At 46.9% G+C, this 7,575-nt stretch overlaps 1 protein-coding gene across 7 annotated transcripts in view; it reads left to right on the forward strand.

Moving 5' to 3' along the window:
• Positions 1–7,575, forward strand: part of LINGO2 (leucine rich repeat and Ig domain containing 2) — a 2,057,065-nt gene that overhangs the window by 1,854,283 nt on the left and 195,207 nt on the right. The gene's annotated exons all lie outside the window — the stretch shown is intronic.

Here is a 7,575-nt window from a genome sequence, read left to right on the forward strand (position 1 = left end):
CTACTGAGGAGGAAAGGGATCTAGGAGTCACTATTTCAGATGACTTAAAGGCAGGTAAGCAATGTAACAAAGCAACGAGGAAGGCTAGTCAGATGCTTGGCTGCATTGGGAGAGGAATCAGCAGCAGAAAGAAAGAAGTAATAATGCCACTGTATAGGTCATTGGTACGGCCTCATCTAGATTACTGTATTCAGTTCTGGAGGCCATATCTTCAAAAGGATATTAATACATTAGAAACTGTACAAAGAAGGGCAACTAAAATGGTGCATGGCCTACATCACAAAACATACCCAGAAAGACTAAGAAATCTCAATATGTATAGTTTAAAGCAGAGGAGGGAAATGGGGGACATGATAGAAACTTTCAAATATATCAAGGGTTTTAACAAAGTCCAGGAGGGAAACATTCTCCAAATGAAGAGAATCAATAGGACACGAGGACATGCACTGAGACTGGAGGGGGGGAAGGTTCATGGGAAATTTTTAGGGAAAATTACTTCACAGAAAGGGTAGTGGACAAGTGGAATAGCCTCCCATCAGAGGTGGTAGAGGCTAAGACAGTAGAGCATTTTAAACATGCATGGGATAGACATAAGGCTATCCTTACAAAGAAATAAGGATCAAATAAGGTCAGAGATAAAAAAATAATGTAAAAAAAAAGGGGCAGACTAGATGGGCCAAGTGGTTCTTATCTGCCGTCAAATTCTATGTTTCTACGTTTCTATGTTTCTGTTGTTTGTAAAACCTTAGACTTTCATTGCTAGCACGTGGTAGTGCAACAGTGCTTAATTTAGAAATTGATGAGAACTGCAACTGTATTTGGGCAACATGTCAGTGAGATAATAACAATACTAAAACCTAGCTTCCCCAGCGCCTTATATTATGTTCCTTACACTGATACACCTGCCTTTCAGGTGATGCCAGGATAGATGGGGCTCATATTCCCTATTGTGTAGATGTAATTCTCCACAGGCCACTTTACTGTTCACTAGAGCGTTGCTACAAGGCATGGCAGGCAGCGGAGCCTGCACACATAACATTCTAATTACAATATGGAAATGAGTTTCTGTGCAGCAGAGCAGCTCAGTGCCTTTGGGAATTATCCTTGTAATAGTACTTCCTTACCACAATAAAAGCAGGGCATTAAGGCGTTGAGGTTGTGTGGTAACATCTAATGAGCAGGTTAGGAGAACGCAATATCGATATTATTTTAGTGACTTAAGAAAATGGGAACCGTAAATCATCCAATAAATAAAATTAAAATTGAAAACTTAATTGCACGTATATTTCTCATACGTCCTAGAGGATGCTGGGGATTCCAAAAGGACCATGGGGTATAGACGGATCCACAGGAGCTTGGGCACACTACAAAGACTTAAACTGGGTGTGAACTGGCTCCTCCCTCTATGCCCCTCCTCCAGACCTCAGTTAGACTTTGTGCCCAGGAGTGATGGGTCACACACGAAGGGAGCTCTCCTGAGTTTCTCTGAAAGACTTTATGTTAGGTTTTTTATTTTCAGGTAGACATGCTGGCAACAGGCTCCCTGCAGCGTGGGAGTGAGGGGAGAGAAGCAGACCTACTTCTGTGAGTTTCAAGGCTCTGCTTCTCGGCTACTGGACACCATTAGCTCCAGAGGGTTCGATCACTTGGTGCGCCTAGCTGCTTGTTCCCGGAGCCACGCCGTCACCCCCTCACAGAAGCCAGAAGAAGGAAGTCGGGTGAGATTTGGAAGAAAAGAAGACTTCAGACGGCAGAAGACTTCAGTAACGGAGGTACAGTGGTAGTGCTGCGCTCCATGCTCCCACACACCAACGCACTCACAGGGTGCAGGGCGCTGGGGGGGGGGAGCGCCCTGGGCAGCAGGTTACTAGTCTTCTTAATGTGAAAAATCGTTACCCCGCCAGCATATTTTAACGATTTCCCCGCCACCGCTTATACGGGTGCAGGGCGAGCGGGGGGGGGGGGAGCGCCCTGGGCAGCGATTCAGTTTATGTTCAGTTTTACTACTCGCGCTGCCGGGGGCTCCGTCTACAGACCCCCGCAGGCGTGTTATAGCGCACCACGCGCCATTCATCCCCGTCGGCCGCCAGGGGTGCAGGGCGCCGGGGAGTGGGTGGCACCCTGGGCAGCATAGATATGTGGAGCTTAGAGCTCCCGGGCGCCGCACACGATAACCCACCATGAGAGCGGCGGGTGCGCGACGCGCCGGGGCTCCCACATGCCGATCGGTTGCCTGGGGTGCAAGGCGCGCAGGGAGGCATCCTGAGCAGCATGGATCTGGGTAAATATAGTGTTTTAACATATATTGAGGCTCGACCTGATTGTGTTTTAAAATTGCAGGGGGGCTATAGCGCGCCGAGAGGGGCGGAGCTTAGCCTCACACACGGAGTCAGCGCCATTTTCCCTGCTGTCCCCGCCAAGCAAACAAAGTGGGGGACATAGTGTTTGGATGATATGTTGCCCCTCTCAGATGTAAAAAATCCCTGTGTTTAGGGTCCCCGGCTCAATATAGGGTTATATATATATATATATATATTTATATTCGAGCAGGCTTAAGCGCGCCGGGAAGGGGCAGAGCTTAGCCCTCACGGAGAGGCCAGCGCTATTTTCCTAAGTCACCCACCGGAACTTGCTGTGTACTAAGAAGGAAGGGGGGCACAGTGTTTTAATGCTATATGGGTGTCATATAGCATTAGGACTGATAATGGACGCAGAATCCTTGTAATGCATAAATGCACTGTTTCCCGGTTTGTTTCCCACTATTGGTTAGTCGATATGTCGACAGGTGTGAGGGCTTTGTCACAAGCTGCTTTGGGAATAACAGTCGCTTCGCCGGCGCATGGTACTTGATTCGGGTAATTAAGTATTAGTAAATCGGCGTTTGTGTACTTAAAACAGTTAACACGCTAAGGGAGACACAGTTGTTGGTGGATGCCCGGCCGGCATCTACAGTAACCTCAGGGGTAAAAACGTTAATAGGCGGTTATGCCCTTATAATTCTAGATATATGTGGGTGAGTGTTATTGAAATTGTATTCGTTGCTTCCCTCAGACCCTTCGGGGTTTCCAAGGTTACTATTATTTTTACCCATTTACAGTTCCTGGCTGTCGACATTTACTTAGTTTCTGTCGACTATACCGTTCCTGGTAGATCCACTTAGGGGGCATGTCAGTACATGGTCGTACACATTCACAACACATTACTGTCTATAGATACCTGATAGGTCGGGACAATCCACTTGCGTATACGTTACATCTATATATATATATATATGTAGATATAGGTTTATATATGCAGGGTTAGGATACATGTGTTTTATTTTGTATTATATGATGTATATCCAGGAATGCTGAAATAATGATATTTTTATCATGTGTTTTTTATCATGTGCTGGTCGCTCTGTTGATTAAGCTCTAGATTGGCCATGACGAGTTGCGTTGGACCCTCTCAAGGAGTCCGAATATTATTCTCTTCACAATGCGGAGAGAAAATCATGACAGTCAACTCCTGGTCGACGCAGAGCCCGGTCTCAAGGGATCATACACAGGCAGCTAAGTGAAATTTTATTTCTATACTTTGACCTTTTTTGGCATTGTTTACACTTGAGGGAGTGTAGTGTTCGGGTAGACATCCGATAGAATTGCCCTACCCAGACTGGGTAGGCTTGCCTATGTTTATTCTACTGTATAACATTACAGCAGGCTGCCATGTGACAGCAGGAGGTGTGACCGGAAAAATGCTTAGGATGTCTCCAGGAGAGGCCGGTGGCAGGTATACAGCTGTTTGGTGTGGCCTATGGTCAGTCAATCTCGGCGGATACCAATGGTAAGTCTAACTTCGTGAGTTAGCCTCCTTCGAAACGGTTGGTGATGCATTCTTTTGTGGGATGCAGTCGTTTTTCACCGGTTCGATGCCGCTCTTTTTTCCTTTTCTGCGTAGACAATGGAAGGTGAAAAGGTAAGAGTTCTGCAGCCTTGTTAGGTTAGCAGAAGTGGATGTCGTTTTCGGTTTCCACTATATCCATCACTGTAGCTGAGTCTATCTGGCTGGTCTCCACTCCGGTGACCACTGGTCTACTAATTTTCAGTTAGTCCGAGAATAGTCTAGGACCTGTGAGTTATTTATAGATGCAGAAGGGGAACACTCTGAGTTACGGGTGTGTTTCCCCTTACTGTTTTTTCTAATAGATCTTGCCTCTCCCCTATGGAAGGGGAGGCAACACGCGACGCCATACAAGGGTGCGTCACGTTCAGGTCATTGTCTGGTTGTCCCTGTAAAAAGGTGCATATCGTGGTTTATCTCTGACTGTTCTTCGGCGCAGGAATTGGCCTGTTGTTCCCAACGACGCAGATGTCAGAAGTGGGTTTCAGAGTAGATACTGACCGGTTAAGGTTCGGTGTTTTTCCTGTGGAAAAAGGTCTGAGGATCCAGAGTTGGATCGGCTTTGAGGTGACACCTCATCAATAGGTTCCATTGATAAGACAGATGGATGCGGCATAAGAGGCCTTTTTCGGTGGGCAGGTCTAATACCAGAGTGGTTTTCATGGGACCAGTTGGAAATGTGGTCCGGGTCTCACCTGCGCATGCACCGGAATATAATCAAAACGGCCAGGACATCGCTCCTGTGGTGTCTACTCGGTTCTTTCCTTCTAGAGGAATGAGGTTTAGGGATCCAGGTTTAGATCCTGTTGTCCGTGCATATAGATCTCCGAAGCTGGGGAGCAGTCCTTTGCAAGGGACGTATTTCCAGAGGATGAGGTCAAGTTGGGAAACTTGTCTGCTGTAAGCTTTCTTGAATTAAGAGCTATTTTAGACGAACGTATTCTTCGTGTTCTGCCCGTGTTAATTCTGCCAGAAGACTTGTCAGCAATGGCGTAAGTAAGCTGCTAGGGCGCAACAAGGAAAAAGCGGAAATTGCAGAAGATGCACAGTTTGCAGTTCAGTGGGAAGTCTGGTAAACGCTATGTTAGCAGTCTTCGTTCCGGAGGTAAACGGCAGAGAAATAGATTTCCTTTGCGGACACTATATCCAGCCGGGAAAAATACTGTCATCATCGAGAAGCTTTCCCAGACGTGACAAGTCTTTGTGGAGTGTCGCAATTGGATATGTTGGCGTCTCGCCTCAACGAGAGGACTCGAGGAGATTGTTCCCGGTTAAGGGACACTCAGGATAGAGCAGCGGACATCCTCGTGACACCGTGGGTGTTTTTAGTCAGTCTAGGTGGCTTCTCCGCTTTCACCTTTCTGACAGTGGTAAGAGTAAGATGATTGAAGGTTCCGATGATCCTCTGAAATCCGGTCTAACCAGCGAGGGTTGGCTATCCAGTTTTTCATGGTTTACTCATAGAAAATTACTGCCCTCTTCCTTTACGTGAGGTAATATTACAACAAGATCGGGGCGTGTATCAGGACTTACCGCGGCTGCGTCTAACTGCAGGGCGGTTGAATGTCGTATCCTAAGCCGAATGGGTGTTCCCAATGAGGTCGTTTCTTCAATTCTTCAGGCTAGGAAAGAACTGAAGGCACAGCGTTACCACCGTTGTTGGAGTAATTATGTGTCTCGGTGTGTATCCAGGAAGGCTCCTATGGAGAACTTTCAGCTAGGTCGTGCTTATCCATACTTTACAAGCCGATGTGGAGGCAAGCCTAATCATTTTCTTTACAAAATTTCTCTTTGGGAAAGTGGTCAGGCTATTGGCTTTGACGTCCGCAAGGCGGGTGTCGGAAGTGGTGTTTTTGTCTCACAAGAGCCTTGTTTGTTCTTTCAGGTGGATAGAGAGGAATTGGGTACTCGGTTGGTAGTTCTACCAAGAGTGGTTTCTGGGTTTCGCAGAAATCGGCCTATTTTGATGCCGGGGGTTACTTAGGCATTAGCTGGTTCAAATTCCCTTGATCTAGCCAGGGATTTGAGTATGTAGGTCATCAATTTGGCTCAGTTGGGAGAATCAGAGGCCCTGTTTGTCTGCTATGTTCCCAGCTTACTTTGGGAGACTGCGCTATGCAGTTTGTTGCATGCTGGATCTGTGATGCGGTTTGGCATGTTCGTTCTAAGGCTGCTTTGCTGTCACCGAAGTCGGTGGAGGTTCCTTCTTTTGGGAAGATGGGCTTTTCTGGGGCAAATGCCCGAGGAGTCTCGGCAGTTCAACTTTGCCGAGCAGATTCTTGGTCGTGGTCAAACGCTTTTGCGATGCTCTACAAGTTTGATACCCTGATTTTTGGGGACCTTATGTTTGCTCATTCGGTGCTGCAGAGTCGTCCGCACTCTCCCACCCGTTTTGGAGCTTTGGTATAAACCCCATGGTCCTTTTGGAATCCCCAGCATCCTCTAGGACGTATGAGAAAATAGGATTTTGGTACCTACCGGTAAATCCTTTTCTCTTAGTCCGTAGAGGATGCTGGGCGCCCGTCCCAGTGCGTACGGTGTCTGCAGTTATTGCTTTTGGTTACACCCTGGTGGTGTGTCTTCTCTGTCTGGCGGTTGCTACCGTTGTTCATGTCATAGCATGCGGGGTCGTATTTTTGCTTCTGTGGACACACGGGTTGTGTTACATATTCTCTCAGCATGTGGATGTGTTTTGTTCATACCGTTGGCTGGTATTCTACTGAATGCCACGTTCTACGGTGTGTTTGTGGTGTGAGCTGGTATGACACTCACTGTGTTTATAACAATACATTCTTTCCTCGAAATTGTCCATCTCTCCTGGGCACAGTTTTCTAACTGAGGTCTGGAGGAGGGGCATAGAGGGAGGAGCCAGTTCACACCCAGTTTAAGTCTTTGTAGTGTGCCCAAGCTCCTGCAGATCCGTCTATACCCCATGGTCCTTTTGGAATCCCCAGCATCCTCTACGGGCTAAGAGAAAAGGATTTACCGGTAGGTACCAAAATCCTATTATTTCAACTCAAAAAAGCAAAATAAACTAATTCAAATATTTTAGTTTTGTTTACAAATTCATATATGTATCAGAAGAGTAAGATGTCAACAGTACAAATAAGTGCCATTTCACAGTGGTATGGGCAGAACTTCCAATGATACATTTATAATTCATAGACACACTAAGCAGAATTCATATTATTTCAGACGTTATAAGGATATTGGGCCTAATTCAGACCTGATCGCAGCAGCAAATTTTTGTCTCTAATGGGCAAAACCATGTGAACTGCAGGGGGGGCAGATATAACATGTACAAAGAGAGTAAAGGGCCGTACTGACGGGGAGATTTCCCCAGAGATGTGTGCTGAGCGGTCTAGCACAGACCGCTCAGCACGCATATCTCCCCCCGCTCAGCACAGCGCGATGTGCTGAGCGATGGGGGGGACAGACACGGGGGGCCGCTCATTTCACCCAGCGTGAAATGAGCGACCTGCAAGATTGTGCCTGCGTGCGGGACCACGCATCGCTGTCGTCGGCACCCCTACACACGGAGCGATGTTCAGCTGATTTCTAAGCAATCTAGTCAGAAACATCGCTCCTTGTGTACCCCCTTTAGATTTGGGTGGGGTGTGTTCAAACTGAACTCTAAATTGCAGTGTAAAAATAAAGCAGCCAGTATTTACCCTGCACAGAAACATTATAACC

The sequence above is a fragment of the Pseudophryne corroboree genome, chromosome 1 (assembly GCF_028390025.1).
Source record: "Pseudophryne corroboree isolate aPseCor3 chromosome 1, aPseCor3.hap2, whole genome shotgun sequence".
In the NCBI taxonomy this organism is placed as follows: Eukaryota; Metazoa; Chordata; class Amphibia; order Anura; family Myobatrachidae; genus Pseudophryne; species Pseudophryne corroboree.